Raw genomic sequence first — 25,934 nt, forward strand, 5'->3', positions numbered from 1 at the left:
CTTCATATAAATGAAAACCAAAATGCTCAAAATTATAAAATTTAAACTTTTTTCCTTTGCATTACAATGAGCAGCGTAGTGTCGTAAAAAATCCTCGTATTGCTTGTGTGTTTCTGCGAGCAATTTGTATTTTCTTAATGCGTAAGCAGCTTGAATTACGTCTAATATGTAAACCGTTAAAAAAATGTATATAAGCTAAGCTCAAATGCAATGTGAGCTTTGAGATAGAAGTAATTCGAGTGAAGTTGTGTTAGGGCAATTACACAGGTAACTGACATTTTTGAAGCAAAACCAAATCCATTTTGTCACATTCCAAGCAAAATATGCATTATTTTCAAGATCTTTTCTCCTGGTCTATTGTTCTTTTTCGGCTAAATTTAACGATGTAATTGAATTCCCGAAATATTCATTCGGTTTTAAAGTAAGAAAAACAACGTCAAAAAAGCACAAATTGCAGTAATCTGCAATTTGTGCTTTTTTGACGTTGTTTTTCTTACTTTACTGTTCAGCACAAAGGTATTTATTTATCTTATTCATTGGGAGGTTTTTAAAAAATAGTTAAAACATAGTAACTGACTGACATTAATGCAACCAGCATGTCAGTCAGTTACCATGCTTTTAACTATTTTTTAAAAATCAACCAAAAGTTTTGTAGTAAATTACCGCCCTAAGCCAGGGCTAAGGCAGAAATACTTAAAATACCCCACCAGCTCAGTTATTCCATCCGAGGACTGCAGTTTCGTGCTTTTTAGCACTCATTAGCCCGGAATAGGAATTTAATACTAGCTACCAGTTTGTTTGGCTCTCTTGGCTCCTTTAAGAGTTTTTTCGCCTCCAGCTCATGTAATTCCTATTCCGGACTGATGAGTGCTAAAAAGCACGAAACTGCAGTCCTCGGATGGAATAACTGAGCTGGTGGTGTATTTTAAGCAACCAAAAGTTATTTGGAGAATTTAACTACACCATTAAATTCAGCTTAAAAAGAACAATAAACGAGGAGAAAATGTTTTTTAAACATTGATTGTTGTGTGTACAATGTAACAAAATGCATACGGGTTTGCTTCAAAAATGTCAGTCAGTTACCCGTGGGCATTTTGTTTTGGCGGGGGAGAAATGAAAACCCAGAAAGGAATCTGGAAACTATTCTAAAGAATAAACTCAAAGAATGTCAACTTTATTGCTCAAAGCTGTGGAAAATAATTCCATCTGTGAAAAAATGTCTAAATATAGTGCTGGCAGTTTTAATACAGTAAAACAGTAAACCGAAATTCACTTAAATACTTACACCCTTGTGCGAATTAATCGAATCAAGGTTTTTTTTCATTTTTATTTTACAAAATCACCTTTATCTACATCATTTAATTATAAAAACAAAATCACCACTTAGTATGCCTCCCCCCCCTTTTTTTGTACAGCATCATTTTTACTCTACTGGGCATAGAGTCAACTAGAGTTTTGCACTTTTGTTTGAATTCTTGATCTCTAAACCATATTTTTAGCAAAGAACAAATAATTTTTTCTTTTGTTGTGCAATCAGATTTTCACTCAATGTCACAATGGCCTGCCTCTTCCGTAGAGAAATATTCATGGCTAACAAAAAGATAAAAAGTAACCCGATTGAAAAAAAAAATAATTTGAATTTTGTCATCTTGAATTCAAATTATGTTTTTCGCAATCATGAGTGTGTGTGTGTAGGCGTGTGTTTGTGTGTGGGGATATGTGTATGTGTGTAGGCCTGTGTGTTTGTGTCTGTGTGCAGGCATGAGTGTGTGAGTAGTTGTGTGTATGAGTGTTTGTGTGTGTAAGCATATGTGTTTGTGTCTGTGTGCAGGCATGAATGTGTGGGTAGTTGTGTGTATTTGTGTGTATGTGTAGGCGTCTGTATGTATGCGTGTGTGTATGTGTTTGTGTATGTGGGGTTATGTGTGTGTATGGTGGTGTTTGTGTATGTGTGTGTATGTGTTTTTGTGTGCGTGTGTGTAGGTGCGTGTATGTATGCGTGTGTGTGTAGGATATGGACGCAACCTGGAGACTGTTTTCGATAGAGGAGCAGCATCGTGAGGCTGGCCGACGGGTGGTGCTGGCAGAGGGTGGCGCCGGTGGGAAATAAAATGATAGCACGCCAAAAACAGTCAAATAAAAGCAATAAGCAATCGTGATTGCTCAAAAACAGCAAAACTATGTAGAAATTTATAACACTTAAACAAAACACAATATTTATGACAAAAAAAGTGAGGTTATAGGGCTTAATCAACTAGTAGGCGGCTAAACAGCTGTTATGATCAAAGATTGAACAACGTAAAAAATTCGAAAATTAAAAATTCCCAACTTGATTCCATTAATTCGCACATGGATGTATTTATACAGAAGCTTAACTGCTTCACATGCATACACTACTTCGTACAAAGAGCCTTGCCTCCGGACTCACACAGGGAATAGTTACAACTCAAGAGAAGGAAACAACATCTAGGGCAATGACGGGAATCGAACCCGCAACTTCCAGCTTAGAAGACGAAGCTCCTGCCACAGAGTCAGAGCACCCCATGTAAAAAAGCAGTACAAAAACTTTGTGCTAACGTTCACATGACGATTAGTTCGAACTTCGTAAACCATTCCTTCTTTTCATGCACTGATGAAGATGTATGTTTTTGATAGCCTCGAAACAGCTGTTTGTCGAGTTTTAAATGCTCTTATTTGTACTGTTATACACTTTTTTTTTTAAACCCACAAACCGAAAATTGACTTTAAAATTATTCCCTCTAGTTTAAATTTTGCACAACTGTGTTTCTTTCTCAACTTACTGTAGAGTGAATGATACTAAAAAGAAACCACTGTGCTTGTAGGTTTTAAGATCGTATGCTTCTTAATTCTGTCCTCGCAATATTAGTTAATTTTGCTGCGGCCATGATCATTTGCAAACGATTCTAAGCAAAACGAAATTTATGTTGACAATCATGAAAGTGGCACATTATTTTTGTGACATATCACAGAGCAAATAAACCAAATGAGTCATTATATTTTATTCTTAGATCCATTATCGTTAATCACGGAAAAATAGAGTTAGGTTCTGGAGAGAATTTTTATCGATTGGAAAATGATTGATATTTGAACAATTAGGAAATGGTATTGCACAGCGAAGGATATTACGTTCTCGTATAACTAATGAGTGTTAGTAGACAAAGCTAGGATTTCCTCGGTCAAAAGGGACAAAAAAAGGAAATGGCCTGCAGGAAAACATCTATGTAGAAATAATGACCTGCTCTGTTAATCTTGGAATGGATCGATTTTCCGAATTCATTCGGGCAGATTAAATGTTTTTAACTATTTTGTTTTGGGGATGGTTGGTGTCCAAGAATTTAGTTTACCCTTAGCTGGTGAGGTGATGTTTTTAAAGCTATGCTTTTTATGGAACGTTGTGCTGCTGGAATGAATTGAATAAATAAAACTGACATAAAATGGCGTTCCTTCCAGCCACCTTTGACGCGCATGCGCAGAGCTTTCTTTTTATAACGTTTAACAATGGGGTTGTTTCCGTCAGTCAAAAGTACTACTTTTAGTCACTGAAATTGATAGAATAAGCAAAACAAATAACATGGAGCGAGAAAAATCTTTCATTTTCCCAACGTTTAATTTTTAATTAATTTTTTAAAATGTCCACTTTTCGAAATAAGGCTTGGTTTTTATGACGTAACAAGTGATAAACTTTGGCGCGCTGAATGCCGACGCTTGCTGTCTACCGCGTTTCCAGCTTATGATAATTCAGAAGGGAATTAAATATTGCTCTCTATGCTTGCTATCAACCATTATGTTGCCAGTACATGTTAGTAAAAATATGAATATATTACTGCGCTCAGCGCTAATAGTATTTCATCACTTGTGATGTCATGTAAAGTTAGGTGTATAGAAAAAAACTTTTTTTCGAAATTCAATTTGTCAAGTTAATAAAAGCCCCTACCGACACACATCTTACATAAAATTTTTTATCCGAATCAAAAAATATGTAGGTGTCCCACACGAGGCCTAAAGAGCTTATAATTTTCATCAAAAAATCAATTTTTTCTAATTTTTTTTTTGAATAACAGAAAAAATGTTAAAAAATTTTCAAGTTGAAAATTGTGAGTAATATAGCCAGGAATTATTGTGAAATAAAAGGTTTTGCTCTCATGCGGCATTTAGGTTCCCGCGTAGTACGCAAAAATAAGGATTTTTCTAAAGTTCAAGTTAGAATTTTCAATATAAATGTATTAGCTTTTAAAATTTTACTTTGCAAGTGTTGGTTTAAAAATTTCTTTGCTAATTAATAATTTTCGATACATTTATTTATGTTTTATAGATAAAAATTATTTGAATTTATTTAATGATAATATGGTAAGATTAGTTTTGTGAAGTTTAAAAAAAAAGTTATAAAACAATCTTGCAAACTTCGTTTTCATTTTATTACATAGAGGTATGTTATTACAAGAATTAGGTATAAAAAAAGAAACACCAAAACAAATGCAGAAAATTATATGTATTATCGTATAATATCAACCTTTTTCCTCCCCAAATGCGACTGATGAAACGCGAGCTATGGCTCCACAGCAGTTAGGTTCGCAGAGTTTAAATAATTGTGGACATTTAGCAAAAGATCTCCACAAATCTCATAAACTTCTAATAATTTTTCTAATATTTTTCTTGTCTTATGGGAGTTATGCTTGGCTTTTGCTCAAGAACTGCAAATTTCGGACAAATACGAAACCTTTGATTTGTGTGCTGCTGTATCCAATTTAACTGCATTAACGTTAGTCATTATATCAGTGTATTTGAGTCATTGTAGCAGGGAGTGAACGTTAATTAGTTTCACCAAATCACAGTCCCAGTAAAAGTTTTTATACAACTTCGCTAATTTTACCTGTCGCTTAAAGGCGACGTTCAAAAACTTGAGCCGCTTAACGTATACTGCGAGTCATCCTGCGTTTCATCCAAGTTTCGGTCGCCTCTTTGCCGAATATTTCAGATCAATCAATCCATCTAACTAATTCATCCAACATAATGTGTGTGTGTGTTCATGGTACCACCCGCATTTATAATATTAGCTTAAAGATGATAAAGATAAAGGTAGGCACTTTCTACAGGTTAAAGAGCATAAATAATGATAGGTTTTTCATTGCTTTCTCCTTCGGAGAAAAATATTGTGCACTTTTAGTAAGTTAGAGGTTTTGAGTGTTTTCCTTAAGCTTACTGATGCGTTTCAACATTGCATTCTGGCTACTACAGCGGGTATTGCAATCTGTACTGCACTTTCTCAATTTTTTCTAAAGCGCAAATTTCTGGGTTCTAAATTTTGGTGTCGGGTTTCGAAAACGCTTATAATTTTTACGAATTTTCTCAATTGCTGAACGTATGATATTGAAACCTCCAATGAGAATACAAATTCATTTTCATCATTCATCATATGAGACACAAAGTTTTTCTTGCTCTCTTTGAAGAAGTACGAGGAAGGTTATTCAAATTTCAAATGACGCTTGTAAAAATATTCGTTTTCTGAGCGGCAAAACTTGGAAAACGTTTGCATAGAAAACATTTGCGGGATTGGAAATCTTGCAGGATTTTGTTCTCAATTCCGCGGGACTAATCCCGCAAAATATCATGCAGGATTCGGGACCGGGATCGGAAACCCTATTTCTCTCAAAGTCACATGGCCTTATAAAGTGCTTTTATTCTTATTTTTTTGTGAAAATCACGGAAGTTAAGAAAAAATGCAAGGTACCTATATGTTGTTTTTTCTCTCTCACTTTTTTCTCTGACCTATCTGTGTACATTTTTCATTTAGAAAAAAATTTAACTTTTTTTTCTGTTATTCAAAAGAAATTTAGAAAAATTTGATTTTTTGAAGAAAATTTTAAACTTTAGGCCTCGTGCGGAACACCTAAATATTTTTTGATTCGGATAGTTTTTTTTATGTAAGATGTGGGTCGGTAGGGGCAACTTTTTATCAACTTGACAAAGAAATTTGAAATTTTTTTTTTCAATACACCCTAATGTACAGAAACGTAAAAAAGAAATTGAATCTGCATACCGATTAAAATAACTGTTAAAAAAATAAACTTCGTCAAATTATTTTAAAAATGATTAAATCCTATGTTCTTAAGCATACTCTTTCAGAAAAAAAATACTTTTAAAATTTCGGAAACAACCCAATTCACCTGAGGCTAAGCCTCCGTGGCGCAATCAGCTTGTGAGTTCGACTGTTAAATCAAAGGTTGATGGTTCTAAAGATCTGGAAGGTAGCGTAAAAGTAGCGACACATCCCATCTTGGGCTAAACGCCGCTTTTTCCTGCGTCTACTATGGTGAAAAGTCGCGTGTTTTGCTTCTTGATTGTGATTCCTTTTTTTCCCTATCTCTATCTACAATCAAGTAGCACCCCAATCAAGAAGCAAAACATGCTACTTCATCATAGCAGACATTGGAAGAAAGCTTCCTTTAGCCCCAAGATGGCGGACGTGTCGCTACTTATAAGCTACGATCTACGGCTTTAGGTGGTTCTAGCCCACCCGGGCGAGTGATATGTTTTCCAGTTTTTGTAGTTCTTGAACTTTCAAATACTTCTACGCGTCGTTTCTACTTGAAAATTTGTATATATACTGTAATCAACGCATACTTTAAAACTATAAAAAATGTTTCACGAATATGCTTTGTTTTAAAATTCCAATTTTGAGATTTTTTAGTTTAAAAAAAAAGAAAAATAATTTGAATTCTGAAATTTTGAATTCAAATTATGTTTTTCGCAATCACGAGTTGTGACAGGACCTTACTCATTGGAGTTATTGCTTCTAGAAACGGCTCCTGTCCCCCCAAGCCTGCCCCTCCTCTTGGGGGGGGGGGTACTTGTGTATATAGTTGTGTACGTGTATGTGTAGACGTGTGTGCGTAGACCTGTGTGTTGTACATATATTCAGGTGGAGCTCATAAAAGCGTGCTAAAAATAAATCCTTTTATTTCAAAGCAAAGTAACTGCAGGTAAACAAAACATTAATTCTGAGAGAACGATCTTTAATCTGAACTAAAACTTTTACATCATCGATTCCCATTAAAAAAATAAATAAAAATAGTCAATATTTTATTAGTTTTCTTAACATCATAAAACATGAAAATATTTGAAAATATGCTCCAAATGTTAAGGATTAATCTTCATTTTCTAGGGATTTAGTCCTTGTAGAGTCGCTAATACTACAGAAGAAAATCGCTATCCATTATACATGTATACCGAGATTTATGGTGAAGATTAAATTGAGTTTTATGGTTCGGAAATTTATATTACTCATTTTATTATTTCATCATTTAAGTACATTTAGTTTTAAAAAGGGGAAGATTTTTACGAACATTTTTGCTGTTTTGTTGATTTTATGTTATACCATAAGACAATAAATCCATTTCTAAAAATAAAAAAAAAAATGTTGATTTAATTTTGAATTTTGCATTAGGTTACAAAAACTGTAGTTACAGCTTTCTATATCACTGCAATTTTTGCGTGGACTTTGAAATCAAAGTGTTTCATCTACAAAGGGATTATAAATCCTGGGACAAACTATAAGAGGTAATCGATTGCATCTATACTACGTTCGCGGAAATATTGTCTAGATTAAACAAAGAAATACACCAATTGGCGACGTCAGTCAAGCGTTTGGCTAGGACAAGAACAAATTGGTGAAAAGCAGACGGTGAATGCGAATGCTATTAGTTTGCTTTTCTTTATTTCAGACAAAATCCATAAAAGTGATCCTAGTGGAAAAACTTCTGGCAAGCTGTTTGTTTACTCCTCGTATGTCTTTTCAGCGAACGCAGTATAGTGTGATTCTGATAAAGTGAAGTATGATGTTGATAATGTTTTCCTTTTTTAGAGGTAAAAGAGAAGGGTAATTGGTGCTGAGATGGGTTGATCTACTTCCGTTGTAGTTTTGCAAAAGTATTTCAACTTAAATCCGCGCCAACTACACGTACCTTTTTCCTTAAATTCCCCAAAAAGTAGTAAATATCGCCAACCTCAACTTTCCAGATCCGCACTCTATAGACAATTCGGAATCGCATAGCATCACAGGGTTGGAAATGGTTTCATCATACGTTAGAAAGCAATCTACAAGAGCTCGGGAAAACACAAATTTTTTTTAGGTATTGAATGCATAAAATCTGCTTGTTTTTTACATTCATAATCTTTCTTTTAAACACTAAAAATTTAAGAAATTAACTTCTTCAATGAAATAAAACAAATTAGCTTTTTTGGTGGTTTCTTTTTAGCATCGTAAGCTAAAGACTTTTTCAGCATTGAAAAAAGAAGCTTCTTGAAACAACAAAATTCGTGTATATGCAACACATTTTAAAGTTTTGCTGCAAAAACGTTGGTTTTGTCATCTAAAAATTAACTGTTGCATTGCATGCATAGTAAAGATTCAATTAACGTTTACTCTAGCACAGGGTTGTCCAACTGCAAAGAGCCCACGGGCCAGAATTCTGGTCACTGATCACCTGGCGGGCCGCAGTTTGAAAAATTTGAACAATAAGTTCTTATCTCTTATACAATAGCAATTAATAATAATTCTTAATGTATAAGAGGTAATTAATTATAAAATCACGAAACAGAAGGATTATAAAACAATTTGCTTAAATTTTAATGGGAAATTTGAAGCAGATCCACCTTCTTTACAACGGCAGGAATGCCAACCTCGATGTTTTTCGTTGCCAGCAGAAGAAGGTCTATGAATAAACTGTCGAATAGAGAGCTCCTGTGACGATTCTTGATGAGGTTCGTTCATTGTCGAAGAAGCACGTTCGCATAAATATATGCTCCCAAACATGGAAGTGACGAGAGCAAATTCTCAATATTTCTATTTCGAAAATAACAAAGGCCGTAGAATCAGTGAGGGGGGGGGGTCTTTATTTTTAACCAATTGCAGGCAGGTTTTGCTTATCTGAAATGTTTCTCTCTTCCCTTTCTGTCTCTCTACGCCAACGCGAGGCAATACTATTTCTAGGGATTCGTTTGAACACCAGCGTGCAGCATAGGACTGCTTGATCTTGACCTGTAGATGTCCTGTACCTTTTTCTCTCAAAACAATGAAAAGAGTATAAAAGAGCAATCAAGAGGAAATTTTATGGACCCCGGCTTGACCAAGGAGGGTAGTCTCGGATGCTTCTTGATACCAATAAATATCGAAAAAAGAAATATGCTGAATAAGAAGTTGGCGGGCCGCACAATATGTATTAGCTGGTCGCATGCGGCCCGCGGGTCGCCAGTTGGACAGCCCTGCTCTAGCATATAACCACCGATAATCATACACGCCTCGCTGCAGCCGTCTATTTACATTCAGTTCGATTCACCGTTCAAAGGGCGCTGCTCAACATACGCATGCGCTAACGGTCTGCAATTCTAATCATTTGCATATCATGTCCTACTTTAAATTTCCTGTAAGAGATAGAAGTTAGTATTTCTTGTGGCCACCACGCGCCCTTTTAGAGAAAACATTTGTACTATTGTCTTCTCATGGAACGCGATCTACCCTAAGATAAAAAACATTTCCGATGCAGGGACATGTGATTCCAAATCATCTACGTGTATTCTATCGCCACTTAATGTTTGCCCTATGATTTTAGTTTTGCCGTGTATTTGAATAACTTACAGCCTCATTTGCACTTGAAAGCATTTATAGCTCCATACTGATTTTTCTTAAAGCTTGTTTGATTTTAACCACAACTTTCTAGTCGTAATATCAAAATTAGTGTCACTTTTCAGAGTATAAAACATTATTTACTATCACAATTTTTCACATAAGACCATAAAAATCTACTACATAGCGTTACGCAAAAGAAAAAAAAAAAGAAAAGAAATTTCGTTTTTAAATGAAATACGCACGTTTGCGTTAATATTTTCAACTGCGAAAATTTATAAAATAGAAATAAAGAACTTTAACTCAACTAATACATACAATTATTTTAAAGCAATGTGACAAAAATTTGCCTTTTACAGTCGTTCCCATCCCCCTCGAGAGCAAGTGTGCATCCCGCAAATACCCCGAAGACTCTTCAAGAGCGTGAGAGCCACCAAAGAAAGAAAAAAATAAATATATCCCTGAAAATGCTCAATGACGCAGTCTGCCCCCTCCCCCCTCCCTGTTGGTCGCAGCAGCTTTTTATATAAAAATGATACAATATTACGATGGAAATACTTCTATCATGTTTAATCGAACGCTGTCATGTTTGTCTTGTCATTATTTTCGAGTTTTTTTTAGGAAATGATGCCCGCACTCACAATCGATTCCCGATATTTCCCTTCCAAACCATAAATGAAGCTATATTTTTAGACTCCATATTGCGTGAATGCTTCAAAGTAGAGTGAGCATTTAATTTAACTTTTGAATGCATTTAAGTTCCCACAGTTAAAAAATTAGGGGGGATTTAAAATGTTTTTATTTTTGGTTATTTTTCCGCAATCTGCTGCAAAATTTTACTCTTTTTTTTTTTTTTTTTTGTTCAAGCCTGATTGTTGAACACGCGTCACTTGATATAAGTTTTATTTTTGAGGTAGACCGTGCAAAGCTGAGCGACGCAGCTGGTAGAATATAAATTATCTTTAACATTTGCATTATTTATATGCGTCTTAAGTAAGATATTGCCATACACTTGAGTTCTCAGATACAAATTTCAGCAGAAGTCCGTTGCCAAAAAGCAGGTTTGCTTTTTTAAACATTACATTATATTACAGATTCCCCTATACCTTACCATTACAAGTGGGTTTTACCGGATGGAGGGGGCCCAAAGAGAGCTCTGTTTTTTGATCTAAACTAGGAGTTGAACAACTTCTGGTTCAGAACCACCAGAGGTATTGATTTGGAATGGGTTTTGGAGGACTTGGTGACCACAGCACATTTAACGTATACAAGTCACCATTAGCGAAAACGGAGGATCTTAGATCGACAGGCATCGAGCCCGGGACCCTCTTTTTACGAGTCTAACACCTTATTTTTCATGCCATTACGGCCATTATTTTTTAAAAACACTTTTAAGTTGCTTGCCAAGTTGCGCTTCTGGAGCACCTTTTTTGGCCTTACCCAATAGAATTTAAATTTTCCTAGACATGGCATTATTCTTTTGTGTCTTAGATATTGGCATAAACTCAAGTTCCCAGTTAAAAATTTAAGGAGAAACCCGCCTAAAATAATAAATTATATTTGATTTTTTTTTTTAAACAGTGGCTGTAAATTTAAATTACTCGCCACACGTTATGCTTCCAGAGATATTATTTAAGCAGGATCATTGATTATTTTCACATTTTATTATTCTAGTTAAGATTTAATTTTATTATAAATATCTATAGCTGTAATCAGAAAATTAATTTAAATGCAGGTTTTGAATAAAACAGCCTGATTTAAAAAAAAAATTCCCGGTTTAAAGAAGAAAAAAAACACCATTTACCAAGATTCTGCTTCTTTACGGCAATTAAAACTTACGTGTTATGGCAATCAGGCTGGCTTGATGTTCTATCTTGGTAGAATTTAAATGTATGCATTACCACAATGAAATCGACACATTTCGCTGTCTTGATAGAAACTTAAATAAAACAATTCATCTAAATAAAATGAAGCTGAAGAGCAGTCAGGATAAATGGGAACGATATTGGGTTGCCCCCCCCCCCGGATGAAATGATTACCGCCAAGCATAAATCAACACCTGTTCTTCTTAAAAGCCACTTGCATAACAGTTTTTGTTTAAATCCTTGATTTACTTTTCCAGACATAACATTTAAGCACGACGGGGAAAATGCTTGCCCTGTTTGTGCAACGGCCGCCAGAGCTTAATCAATAGCAACTGGTTTACGTAATATGTATACCAATTTGCTACTTAAATCCTTGCAGTACTTCTTCAGCTACGGTAGTCGTGCCAGCAGGGAACGACCTTCGTTTGCGTCGTTCACCTTGAAGCGATTATCTCCTAAAATTAATCAGTACTCCTTCCCACTGGAGTCATTTCTGTACCAAATTTCGTCCGATTCTTTTAATCACTTTTGTGATGGAGAACCTACAAAAATAGTGTGCATCGACACATTGATTTACACACAGGCACACATTTTGCGAAAAGTGATAAAAGTGAACTCGACGCCAAGTAAACTATTACTGTGTAAATATGTCCAAAATTCGAAACTTTTCACGAACCCAATATTTACTTATACAACATTAGATACTTTAAAACGAAAAAGTAATTTAGTTCCTTAAATACAGCATCTGATATTTTGAACCACGTTATTGTTTACTGTTGTAATTAATCTTGACTTTGCAAATCCATCTGGGAAACAAATAACCAAAAAGCATACATTAAATTTTCACGAACTTGTGACAAAAGATAAAAATAAAGTTTCGTGAGAGATATCAACTGGAAATTGAACACAGAGTATTTAGAAGTTAACTCTGCTACTATAGTCATTAGTGAAATGCAACACAATTCAGCAAATTAATTGCAAGAAAGCAAACAAAATTTCAAATTCGCATCAGGTATGCTTCTGACAGTAGAAGTGAATGCTTATACTTACGATGCAAACATGCTCCTGCACTAAAGACTTATTAGTGGAAGATACTGTTGTAATTCTATGGATAATGACATTAATTTCAAAGTTGTATTCTTTTGTGGCTATAGCGTATGCACAAGCATATAAATTAGAAAGAGAGAAATCAAAATGTTTGAACTAACTATTATGCGAAGTGGGAAAAGCTTCTGCTCTGCATGTTAATTTTGAAAATAACTATAGCTAGTTATACACTTCTCTCAGCTATTGCGGTATCGATGAAGCTGACTTCTCAGAGTGTTTTGATTGTTGATTAAAGTTTCAAATTGTTTTCGCTCGCCTCAAGATATTGAAGTGTAGTACGAAAACGAGCAAATGTTATTTTTTTTTGTTTTCTGATTAGGAAAGCTTCATTTCCCATCTTTGGTAAGTAAGTTTTTGTATTTTTACTTAAGGTTCTTCCTGTTATCGTGTACTATTTCTGAAGAAGAGGAAATCTCTGATTTTACGCATACAGGGGCGGTACGTATTTTGCATAAAAAATATTCTGTAGGTTAGATACGAACTTTACTCATTGATTCACAATGGTGGCCAAACTGACGAAATTTCTAAAGTAAAGCACAAGTGCACATCATGCTTTTCCGCGATTGGTTTCAATACTTAAATGCTATATCTTCGCCTCAGAGCAACAGTAAGATATCTAATCTCAGAAATAACATTGAGTTATCTTACTGTTGCTATAAGGCATGGTACCAGCATTTTACTTATGCCCTCCACAAAATTTCCCAAAAACTAAAGTCAGAATAGTTCCAATGATTTTTATACTCTTTATTTACTATATAAATACAATTCTTCTGGGATCAAAGATACCGCACCTCAGCAGTTAAAGATTAATAACAAGAACAACCAGGTTTAATATTTTAAAATGCAATAAGTAATATGATTAAAACTTTTTTTTCTAACCCAAGAATCAAGTTTCATAAAAAAAAAATGATGAAAAAGGAAATTATAAGTTATTCATAAGTCCATACAATTTTTCCTTTAGATTATCTTATCCTTAAATATTTTTAAGCAGAAATGTTTTTATTTCGCTGCAAATGATTACATTACCTTCAATAGTAAACATAACATTTTAAAAGTTTTTGTTAATATTGCCAGTATGTATCATTAAATTTTATGAAATATTGTTTTTATTATTGCTATTTAGATTTTCAACCCATGAAGGATGTTAAAATGTGATTTTTATTGGTATAAATTTAAAAACAGTGTATCAACAAAACTCATTTTTAAACGTTTTTCTATTATTTTGAAGTAAAAAAAATTAAAATTTGTAAAAATAAGCTATCAAATTAATCGAAAATTTCCTTTTCAATAGAAAAACATGCCAAAGAAAACACAGAAAACTTCAGCCTGTAAACAAAGAAATATATTTTCGGTCACCAAAAGCTACCCTAGTTGTGAATTAGCCCCTCAGCAGCAACTAAAACTATTTTCATACTTCTGGTTTCAACGTTTTATGCCCTTTCTTTCGTTTCAGAAAACCAGAAGGTATGACGGGTGAAAATTGCTTCTACATTTCAACAAAGCCATTACCTGTTTGATGATATTTTGATACTTGAAATCGTAACCCTAACTCCAGTGGATTAACCCTAAGCTCTAGTAGGTTTGCGTTCGTTGTTGACCATTCTTTCGTTTCTTCATTCCCCTGAAATGACAGTCTTACCAGTAAAACAGTTAAGTTACCGGACCGAGTTCAGCCTTGACACAATAAAGCCTTTCCCTGCATCATTTGGTATTTTTGTACCAAAACATATTATCAAATTATCATGCCGTGGAGCGAGTTTCATTGTTGAAACTCGCGGGTTACTCGATCATCGGCTATTATATATATATATATATATATATATATATATATATATATATATATATATATATATATATATATATATATATATATATATATATATTATTTATATATATATATATATATATATATATATATATATATATATATATATGTATATATATATATATATATATATATATATATGTATATATATATGTATATATTCACACAAACAGTCAAAATACAAATGAAAAAGCAAATGAAAAAAGCGAGAACATCAAAATGGAAAATGAAAAAGGTGAACCCAGGACCAACACTTTTTCACTTTGTATTTATTCTTTCAGTTTTTTAATGTCGCTGATTTTTTCAATTTCTTTGAATTCTATTTTAAAATTGTCTTAAATTGTATCTCTTGTTTTATATATATATATATATATATATATATATATGTGAGGATTCGTCTGAGCTTTAAGCAAATCAAATTAAGATTGACATAATAGTGCTGTGTTCAGGGGTGTGCGCAGAAATTTTAGGGCCCGTCACAAACGACTTTTACAGGCCCTCCCCATATTGTTTATTCCTACGTCCCTACATATATTTCACTCCTTATTTAAAAAATCTTAGCCCCCCCCCCTACGTGCTCGAACCCGTGCAACAGGTGTCCCTTCTCCTCATCACCTGTGCACACCCCTGGCTGTGTCATATGTAATTGAAAAGTATACTTATAAATTTCAATTTGAATTACGGCGAAAAGGATTTTTGGTTCCTCTGCAAATGCAATATTTGTGATCAAAGAATTATTTTAAGTTGTATTTCCATGAGAATTATTTTTGAAAATGATTTCCTGCGTACACAATTGGAATTCAGAAAATATAGCAGTTCTATGAAAAGTCGAGCTCGCTTGGCTGTTCTTCAAAAAAAAAAAAAAAAAAAAAAAAAATAATTTGAATTTTGACATCTTGGATTCAAATCATGTTTTTCGCAATCACAAGTGTGTGTATATAGGCGTGTGTGTATGTGTGTGTGCGTGCGTGTGTGTGTGTGTGTAGCTGCGTATGTATGCGCGTGTGTGTAAGACATGGATGCAACCTGGAGACGGCTTTCGCTATAGGAGCAGCATCGTGAGGAGCCGGTCGACGGTGACAGGGTGCGGAGGGTGGCGGTGGGAAAATAAAAAGATAGGACATCAAAACAGTCAAATGAGAACAATAAGCAATCGTGATTGCTCAAAACATATTTATTTAAAAAGTTTTGAATTTGAATGACTTTTTTAGTTGAAATGAGAGTGTAATTTTAATATGCAACTTATATTGTGCACACAATATATGACATCATAAAGTTAGTTTTTTTTGCCAGAGTTTGCAAATCACAGAAAAGAAATATTAAAATGTTTCACTGAGTCTTTCGATTATTTTTAGTGTTGTTAATTTACGCTGGCCAAAGAATTAACTCACTTACATTCGTAAATGAACATTTTTTGTATGCATTGCTAATTATTAGCTTATTAATTATTGTAAACAAAAACATCACAATGAACAGGAATGAAAAATTTTGGGGGCAAAAGTAGAATTTCAAATTTCTTTAATAAACGAATTCCTAAATTCAGGATATTTAATTGAAGAGCTCCAAATTTCAGTTAACAAAAACTGTTTCAAAAATGTGCCATAGTTCGCTTATAGACATCCTAAATCCATTATAAGGGAATTTTCGCCATTTTTTTTTTTTTTTTTTTTATGCTCGAATTTTTTTTTTTTTTTTTTTTGAAAGGAGAATAGTTTCTTTAGACCCTTTTTGGTTATGACCGAGCTCTGTCCAAATTCTACTAACACTTTCAGGAACTCGGTCAATTTAACCCCAGCAATCTGGGGAACCCCGAAGTTACTTAAATGGTTGGGAGAAGGAAATTTTTAATTCACCAAAACTTTGAATCTTTCCAAATGATAAAGTACTAGCATGTACACGCTAACTACAAAAGGGACATTAGGCATTAAAAGAAAAAGAAAGAAAAAAAAGACTATTACAATACTGTCTCCAAATGGCAGAAACATCAGAAAAAAAGTTGCTGAATAAAGACCCTTTTGGGAGGTCACAATGACCTGCCATCGGCGTACAGCGGCTAATTAATATTAGTATTTAATGAAGTATTGTTATGGTCTTTCAATCACATAAAGTTTACAATAATCGAAAGTGTTGGTAATAAAAATAAATAATAATTGCTTTGCGTTTATTAACAACATCAAACAATTTTAGATATAAATTTAAAAATCAATGAGAAAACAAGAAATTTTAAATTGTTGTTTAGTTTTTTAAAAGAAAAAACCGTTTGGTTTAAACACGTCATTTTAAACTATGTCAACCCAATTTAGAATAGATGAAAAATGGCAACTCTTGCTTTGCTGTTTATCATGTTCTAAATTTCGACGCTATTTGAACCGCGGAAGAGAAAACTATTCTTAAACGCAATGTTCACGCATAACTTCATTTTAACCCCAGAGAAAATTTTACCAGCGCGCTATTCATTCGGGAGCAATCTTCTTTGAAATGCTTTTCCAAGATTTCATAAAAATTGCTCGCTAGAGACTGATACAAAGGATTCTACACACGTTACATTGCATAAACTTACCCGATCGTGTTGTTTTAAAGTATAAAACTTTTTCGTCATAATGCTATAACAAGCTTTGAATTTTCTGCAAACAGTACAGAAGATGCAAATGTGAGGCAATTTGTGTTCTTGAATATAAAACGGTTGTTTGTGTTGCGTGCAATAAGTAACATATAAAGTTGCTGTAAATTTTCAAACCTTTTTTGAACACATTTTTTTCTCACTGTAATGAATGTTAGACTAGTGTTTTTTTTAATCTAAAACTCTAAACGTTTTTTCATTTCTTTAATGAAAATGTAGAAAATTAATGAGATCTAAAACAAACGAAAATACTCGTTTTTCTTCTTCATGCATGTGAGAACTAAATCTGCGATGTCGGAGCGAAAACGACCGACTTCGACTCCCTCCGGGAATATCAAGAGCCTTCGACTCCTACTCTTTTACCCCAAAATCAGTCTGACTTTGGTTTCGACTCCCACTTCGGAAATTTTAGAGCCTTCGACTCAGACTCCCACTCCTTTATTACAAAATCAGTCTGACTCCAACTCCGACTTCGCAAGCACTGGCAGAGTGGTGGACTTTGTGTGAAAGTGATCCACTCCGACTTTTAGAATTTTAAGCCTTCGACTCCCGACTGCTACTCCGTCTCCAACTCCGCAGCACTGGTTAGAACACCACTGCTTCACCCCACAGAGTGGTCTCTATAAGGATGTATCCCCCCTTTATTTTAAAGATCATGTTATTTATGGATGAACGTTTGTGAAACAGTTATCTTGAAGTCTTACGAGTCATAAACATCGGTAGAGCACCATCCAAGTCATAACAAAGCCGAATTCTGCGCCAAGTTCCCTCAGATGTTTGCCGAATATATAAGTTGCTTTGTTTAAAATGTGCTGATACATTACTTGTTAGTTTAGTTATTTTTTACGTACCTATTTTTTTTGTATGAGCAAGGTTGGTTGGTTGCTTTGATTGGTTTTTTTTTTTTTTTTTTTTTGGCGAAAGATCTTTAGAAGGCTATACTGCGCCAGGATGAGCGAGGCATATTTTGTTTCTAGAAATCTGCAAAACAGGTTAAAATGTCATGTTTCACACAATCCGCAGTCTGAGCTAAATTAGAGTATATTGATTAGATACTAGAAAATCGATGTTGGTATACAGGGGGAAAGTAGGCACGTATTGTTAAAAACGAGAAAGGAAAATTAAAAATTCGTAAAACTGGGATGAATGATGAAAAATTCCCTAAGGTTTAAAGAAAAGTTCGAGGAGAAAGCTCCTCAACATTAATTTGTCTATTTTTTACCTTGTGATTCCTTTACAAGGAATGAACACTCGTTACTGAAATGAATTTATTGCTAAGAATATAGCCTTTAAATAAGGGTTGCATTTCGTTAGTTGAGAACACGAAACTTGCCTAGAAATCTCGTGTGTGTGTGTGTGTGTGTGTGTGTGTGTGTGTGTGTGCGTGTGTGAGACGTCTTAAAGCGTGGAACTTGGGATAGTTAATGTCTGTTCTCTCATTCATTAGATAAAAATAAAAAGATGAGTTTGCATAAAGCATTTGTTCACCAACCTGTGTAGTAAGGTTTTTGTGTATTTATTTGTATTAAAGTTTGGTCAAAATTTGACCATATCCATTACTGAATATTTGAAAAAGCTTGTATGAATTTTCTCGTTTCTAACAGTTTTGTTTTAACTCTCTTACATTTTTTTAGTGTACATCTGGGAACATATAATTTTCGCATGTACTCATAATTCCAAACAATAATAATTTATTCCGATTTTGTTTTCTGCATGTTGCATATCATAGCCTATTAATAACGCTTTAGCGCCAAAAAAAAAAAAAGCAATACAACCAAAGCTTTTTGTATGTTAATCTCAATATAGATGAATAAAAGGCGATATTTTGATTATTGAGAAAATTGGCTTGGTCGCCAAATTCTTGGCGTGAATAATTTATACCTAATCACAGCGATTTGAACTCTTTATTAGTGCTTGTAGATTATTCTGTGCTTTTCCAGTTTGCTCCAACAAATTCCAAAGGTACCCCAAACAATGGCATAAAATGGTGCTCCGTGTTTGTAACTTTATTGCCCCTGGCGATGTAATTTTCTCAGAACTATTCATGCCAACATATGGCAACCCTTCTGTTAAATAAGTGGTACAACTATACTAATAATATAAAGCAATCGAGTTTGTTTGAACGCGCTAATCTCAGGAACTATTGGTTCGAATCTATACTAATGATATAAAGAAATAGAGCTTGTTTGAACGCGCTAATCTCAGGAACTACTGGTTCGAATCTATACTAATAATATAAAGCAGTAGAGATTTTTGTTTGAACGCGCTAATCTCAGAAACTACTGGTTCGAATTTATACTAATAATATAAAGCAGTAGAGTTTGTTTGAACGAGCTAATCTCAGGAACTACTGGTTCAAATTGAAAACTTCTTTTTGTGTTGAATAGTCCATTCATTGAGGAATTCAAAAATTTTCTGGCCTTAATCTTTGCAAACGCAAACAGCAGCAACTAGGGTAATAAGTAATTGTAAGCTAAACAGATGACTCTTTCTTTTGCGGACGCAAAAAATTAATTTCCCATATATTCACCCATATTCTACATAATTTGTAACTTTGTTTTCTGTATTTTATAGCACATTCACAGCTATTTACGATGAAGGATGATGAAAAAAAAACCTTTTCTTGTTTCCCTCAATTTGTTGCCGGGCCCCTAAATGCATGGGTGATTTACTTTTCATTGGAAATTAACAGCTGAAGCATTTTTTCCAGTGACAAGTTACAGAACAAGTGGTCTCTTATTTCTCGAGAAATCCGTAAAATTGGGAATCTTTGAAAATGTCCCAATACTTTTGGTGATACAGTGAAACCTGTGTAAGTTGACCACTTGCGGTGCAGTACTTCGGTGGTCAACTTAGAGAGGTGGTCAACTTATAAAGGGTAGTTATGCATTTTTTTTTTTTTTTTTTTTTTTGTCATTTCTTACACTATGTATTCATTTTTTGACTGATACTTACTCTTTCAGTTCAAGTCACTTTTATTGTTTAACATTACTTCGAAACAATAATTAAAAATGTTATTCAAATATTTTCCTCACTCGTTTTTTTCTATACTTGACACTGCAGTTTTAGAAATTCCATATGTGTCACTTAATTTTCTCTGGCTTTCTCCCTTTTCAATTTTAATATTTCATACTTTTTATCAATCTCAAGTTCAATCACTTTCTTTTTGAAGCCATTTTATGTAAAACTTATAACACAAAGAGCAACAAGCTGGACTCTCCTCGTTCATAAAGGCAGTTGAAAATGAAAATGTCCTATCTCTTAATTCCTTCCACCAGAAATAAGTAACTTTACTCTTTAGCACAATTCCAGTGTTGCCACAAAATATTGCAATTGGAAGAAAAAACTTTGTAATTTTCTACTGATACTGTTTTCCTGGAAGTCAGGAAAACAGGTATCAGTAGAAAATTACTACTACAAAGAGAGTACAAAATTCACTCTCAAATAGAACAACAAAAGAAAAACAAGTTTGAAGAATAAATAGCAGCATAAGCCTAATGCTGCTGTTTTATCTAGTTGATAAAATGCTGGTATGGCATCAATGCATTAAAATTATTATTCTTAGAAAGCTATAAAATAATAATAATAATAGTAGTAATAATAATAAAATAAAATAATTTTCTTAATGGAAAAAAAACAACAAAAAACAAAACAAGTGGTCAACTTACAAAGGGTTTTTTACAATGCTCCAAACCAAATTTGGTGTGCATTAGTGGTCAAGATAGACAGGTGGTCAAGATAGAGAGGTGGTCAAGTTATAAAGGTTTTCCTTCATTATGTATGATAGGACTAATTCCGTTCCCGACAAAAGCGGTCAACATCGGCAGGTGGTCAACTTACAAGGGTGGTCAACTTTACAGGTTTTACTGTATAGTGTAGTCAAAAATTTATTAAATTCGCAATTCAAAAGATTTAATTCTAAAATATTTTTATACCTTAGGTTCCAGGTATTCGAAATAGGCTTTTTTCAAACGTTTCGTGAAGTAAATAACAAAGTAAGATATATTGCCCATCTTTTTTTGTTCTTTCCAGTACGACACGAGGAACAAAATGTTACATTCGTATCAAGGAAGCAACGGCGACGTCAGGAAAATTATTTCCGAAAATTGCGTGTCTGAGTTGTTGAGCACGTTCCAGTTCGGTCAAGTGACGTTGACTCAAATTTGCTTTGTACTCGAGCTCAGATTACGATACACTCAAGGCATTCAATAAAAATAATTGAGCAACAAGGGAAGAGAGAGAGAACAGCGTCTTAACATGTAATAGTGTTTTATTTGCCCCTTTCAACTTTCACAGCTGATTTCTCGTCTTTTTATAAATAAAACTAGCGGCACCCGCAGTGCTTGTCCGTAGTAGAAAATTTAAAGGTCATTTGGTTCGCCTGTATATTTACAAATAATTCGCACATCCACGTTATGGTGATTTTCTTGTCCACGTTATGGTAATTTGCTTGTCCACGTTATGATAATTTGCTCTGTAAAACGTTCTTAAAATTGGAATAGAAAAAGTACAAAATCGAACTTTCTAAAAATCGCTTCGAGGTGCACACCCCGTGCTACAAACTAATTGTGTGCCGAATTTCATGAAAATCGGCCGAATTAGTAAATATGCTCTTCTTTAAAAAACAGTTAAGTTAGGAAAGTTTAAAAACTTTTTATTATTATATTTTTTCGTTTTCCCTTTAAAATTGTCTTTACGGGCGCGACGAGAGGCTTCTGTTACCGTCCAAAAATGTTCTTATTCGACTTTCAAATATTTTAAGTCGAAAATAAGGCTGAGTTTTGGATGAATTATAACATAAAAATTAAGGTTGTGGGATTAGTTTTATATTAATTTTCAAGTGAGATAATTTGTATTGAATATTCAAGGAAATTAGAAGGGCCAAGTGACTCTAAACAACCAATCCGAAAGTGGGTACCGACGTCAAAAGAAATACAGAAATTAGACTTCCGTCAGAGTAAGATCAGTTCACAATGTTGCTTGCTCATAAAATAAATAAATGAATAAAAATAGTTTAGTTAATTAAATAAAATAAAACGGTCTTATGTAGCACTACATTTAACAAATTTATTCTAATGAACTTCGTTAGCGTAAAATTGTATAGCTTTGTAGTCTAAATGAATAGTTAAAGTTTGAAAACTTGTCTGTTAATTTATAATCTCTTTTCAAAATCGATACGCGGAAGCTAAAACAAAAAGCCTCACTGCAACCCATCGAAGAGACGCGCTTGCGAATTGACCAATCATTGCAGTTAAAAATGTCATGTGTTAGATCCAGCTGATGTGGCTCGACGTATAACGCTTTCAAAGACAATAACTGAAAAAAAAATCGACACTTTGTTTAATACAGCACCATCTAAAACCATTTGGAAAATCTAAAGGAAGCATGTAATATACTTAAAATTTGTGCAAATGCTGCAGCAATGCCAAACTTTTTTGTGGACGGTAGTGACATAGTTGTTTTTAAATTGTTGCCAAAACAATGAAAAATAGTTATAATTACATAATTAGTTGTATTAATAAATTAAACAAATTAATTTCAAGACTGAACTCAAGCAAGCATATATTCGCAACTCTAGAGCTCGAATGCGCTACCTTGAGTTGATTAACAATATTAAAGAAAAAGGTAAAACATTGATTTCCACGTGTTTTCTTTGGAGTAAATTACAGGCTTCAGGCAGTTTGTGGTGTAATGTAATTTCAGAAGAATAAAAAAGAAAGCTTCCGACAAACGCGATGAAAAATTACTGTTATTCACTAAGCGTCAAAGCAAGTTATAAGTTACGGCATTTGTTTGTTTTACCTTTTCATCCGCCATGAGACAGTGGCTGCAGTGCCCCCTATTGTTTATTGGAGTTGTGAATTCGGATTTTGGAGGCATCAAACTTTTCAAGTTGTGCAGGTTTTAGATTTCTTTGATTCCAGTTTAGTCATCAAATGAAAAGTGTAACCCAAATTGCTTAAAATCCGTCTTGAAAATAATTTTTGAACTTGTATTACCAAAACTAACTTCATAATTACTTTTATTTTTCATTGCTTTTGGTAATAATTAAAAATTTGATTTCAAGTACTGTTTAGTTTCCTCGTTTTTTATCATCTATTTCTTATTAAAATATTCAATTTTCTTGGGAATATGCCTAAGTCAGAAACGAAAAGAAAAAGAGCGCGGCATGAAAGAAAATGTGAGTGTTTTTGACAGTTCAGAATGTTTATATCTATCTATCTATCTATCTATCTATCTATCTATCAGTTTTACTTATATTATGTGTCTTTCTGACACATGATTTTATTTTAATTTTTATTTTCTTTTAGCTGTTGACTTTCGCTTGTTAACCTTATTGTTAAAAGCTGAGTTTTTCCACTGTTTAAATAAATTCTACTCCATAAATAAAATTCCGCTAAGAGTAATCGAGTCATATATACATGTTATATCTATACATATAACGTTACTCAATGAAAATTTCGAAAAGATGTAACCGTCCGAAAACCACTAAACTATGATCCGAAAACTACTAAACTATGTCCGAAAACTACTCTTCAATTTCGAAAATTTTTGTTGATACAGTTGTTTGTTAACTTTATTTAAAACTAGCGGTACCCGTACGGCTTTGCCCGTAGTAGAAAATTAAAAGGTGTCATTTGGTTAACCTATAAATTTACAACTAATGGATGAAGAATTTCCCGCCAATTTGCTATGTTCATTTGTTCGCCCATGTTATGGAAGTTTGCTCGTCCACGTTATGGTAATTTGATCGTCCACGTTAATGTTCTTAAAGTTGGAATAGAAAAAGAACAAAATCAAATTTTCGAAAAATCGCTTCGAGGTGCACACCCCCATGCTACAAACTAATTCTGTGTCAAATTTCATGAAAATCGGCAGAATGGTCTAGGCACTTTGCGCGTCACAGACATCCAGACAGATATCCAAACATTTCGGTTTATCATTATTGAAGAAGAAATCATCTTCGTAATTACTAGTTTTCATTTTCATTTTTGGCAATAATTAAAAACAGTGTCCCATCCGCTAACGACAGAATAAGAATGATAAACGGTAATAAAAAGAACATGAGTACACCCCTATTCACATTAAATTTGAAATTAAACAAGCAATGTCCCAGCTTTTCAATATTCTATTCTTTTGCTGCTATCTCTTCTACTTCAAAAACTTTCCTGCTTATCTAAGATTAGGAAAAGTCAAGTATTTTGCTCCAAATAAGAGAGCTCATTTTTCAGTTCGGGCTGAAAAGGAATGGTCTTGAGAAAACAAAGGATTAAATCGGTTTGTTTTGTGAAGAATGACTTAATGCCATTTTCTTCATTTCAAAGAGCTTTAATAAATCATTAGAAGAACTGTGCATTTACTTTATCCTGGAATAGAAGAAAAGTTTTCAGAAAATTGTTATTATTATCATGGCAGTTCTTGCTTAAAAGAATGCATTTTAGATTACTGAATAAAGAAATTCGATATATGCTTCGGAGACGCAGATTATTAAATTTGTGAAGAATTCATTTTTAAATTTAGAAATAGCTATTGGTTTCATATAAAAATTTATGATATGCTTCTATTTTGAAGCAGCTTTAGTTTTCTCTTTAGTGCATAAAACTAGAACGATTTAACTAGGGGCAAAACTAACAAATGAATAAATAACAAAAATAAAAATTAGATTAGTGGGGGAGAAGATTTAAAAGAAGTTTGAGTTGCAGTTGACTGACTATTAAATAAAATCCTCTGATTGTGAAGTCTTGAAAATTCGCATAAAAACAATTACTAGGCTCCTGTTTTAATTTGAAGCTGTAAACAAATTTTACCTTGTGCAGAAATATTCAATCTTTCAACTCGTGTAAAAAATTTAAAATGTATCTGAAAAAAATGTTTACGCTCTGATTTTTGTGAATGTATGTTATTTGCTTAAAAATAAGATAAAATAAAACAAATCGAAGTTTAAAGAAACCTTTTTGTGCGTAACTCTCTCCAAGGAACCGAATTAATTTTGTACATTATTTAATACTTATAGGCCATCTGCACAGTAAGATACGCGGGTCATTCCATTTTAAATCAACAAAGTTTCAAAAAAGTTGTTGCATCACCATTTTTGATTTTGATGAAAATTTGCATGTGCATTCCTTTCATTTCCTAGACCCCAAAAAAATATATTTTTTATTTTTAAAAAATTTACCTTTTGATATATAGGCCATTTTTGTTGTTGGCAACAGCAAAAATAGGGCATTTTGATCCTTTGTCTTATGGACAATAACTTTTTTTCTATCAACGCTTTTGAGCTCAAACATAGCTCATTGGAAAGCTAAGAAAAAGATCTTTTCATATATGATATCAATAAATTTCAGATTAAAAAAAATACCAATTTTTTTGAGGTCAAAGTTTGCGATGAAAAGTTATTTTTTTACCACTTTTGAAAATTAAAAAACCCATGAAGGGTCTAGAATAACCAGCCCTATTTTCCATCATATATTTATATGCATGGCTACTTATTGTATAAAAAAATTGGCTTGTTACTCCACCCTCTTTATGAGATATGCTCCCCCAAAGTTGCAAATTTTCAAAAAAATCCAGTTTTCAACGCTAAAAAAATGCATGTGGGGGACTAGATAAAAATTTTTTTATTTGTGGTATTTTAAGTACTTTTTACCAGCTTTCTAACAAAATAAAAGCTGCTTTGTTATTCAAAGGTGTTTGGCAGATATAAAGGTCTGAATTTTCAAATAATTTCGCTGAAACAACGCATTTTTTTTCCACTTTTTAATCTTAGTTTTTTTATTGAAATGTACCTTGTTCTTTGCTTTAAATGTTAAAAAATAGACTTGAAGAGTTATGACGTATTGTATTTGAACTTTAAAAAGACAATTTAACATTTTT

Source organism: Uloborus diversus, chromosome 9, assembly GCF_026930045.1.
Source record: "Uloborus diversus isolate 005 chromosome 9, Udiv.v.3.1, whole genome shotgun sequence".
NCBI lineage: Eukaryota > Metazoa > Arthropoda > Arachnida > Araneae > Uloboridae > Uloborus > Uloborus diversus.